The sequence below is a fragment of the Sinocyclocheilus anshuiensis genome, unplaced genomic scaffold (genome assembly GCF_001515605.1).
Source record: "Sinocyclocheilus anshuiensis isolate Anshui unplaced genomic scaffold, SAMN03320099.WGS_v1.1 scaffold2480, whole genome shotgun sequence".
In the NCBI taxonomy this organism is placed as follows: Eukaryota; Metazoa; Chordata; class Actinopteri; order Cypriniformes; family Cyprinidae; genus Sinocyclocheilus; species Sinocyclocheilus anshuiensis.
In genome coordinates, this window is record NW_015547769.1 from 200267 (window position 1) to 200887 (window position 621).

General features: G+C 39.0%; 1 protein-coding gene across 5 annotated transcripts in view; it reads left to right on the top strand.

Annotated features, from left to right (window-relative positions):
- LOC107704562 (centrosomal protein of 95 kDa) overlaps positions 1-621 on the top strand; it is a 201714-nt gene that overhangs the window by 102205 nt on the left and 98888 nt on the right. The gene's annotated exons all lie outside the window — the stretch shown is intronic.

Below are 621 nucleotides of genomic sequence, written 5' to 3' on the forward strand. Positions count from 1 at the left end.
TTTGGGGGTTTCGCTAGCTGGATGGGTCAGTATTCTATGGGCTAGGCTTAGTGATGGATTGAGGTGATCCAGTCGGGATCCCGTGGCAGCTCACTGTGATCCGCCGTGGAGGCAACCGCCGCTTCACCAACTAAACACTAGAGGGAGTGCTACCTATAGGTAAACACAAATGGCTAGAACACACAAATTAACTTTAAATTTAAATTCAAACTCTGTTTAAACTAAATTTAAATAAGTGAGTGGTGAAGTGAGAGAGAAGAGGGGGAGAGAAACCTGATAAAAAAAAGAAAAAAAAGGAACAAAACAAAACAAAAATGATAAAAGTAATAAAAGATAAATTAGAAACAAAAATAATACTAAAATAAAGAAATAAAACGGCAGGTAACTAGAATGGCGAGAATGATACTAATGACTAAATAAGCAGAAGGAAAATTAAAAATAAAACAAATTGAAGTACATGGACTTAGAGAGAGAGAAGTCGACCTAGCTGAGAATGCCCACAAGGGGGAGTGGGTGAGCCCACACAAGGTGAAATCAGGAGGGTAGAAGTGAAGTTCAAGAAGTGTTAGATACTTAAACAGCCTGCCCTCTAGCGTTAGTTTAAGGTACTGTGCCTTACAT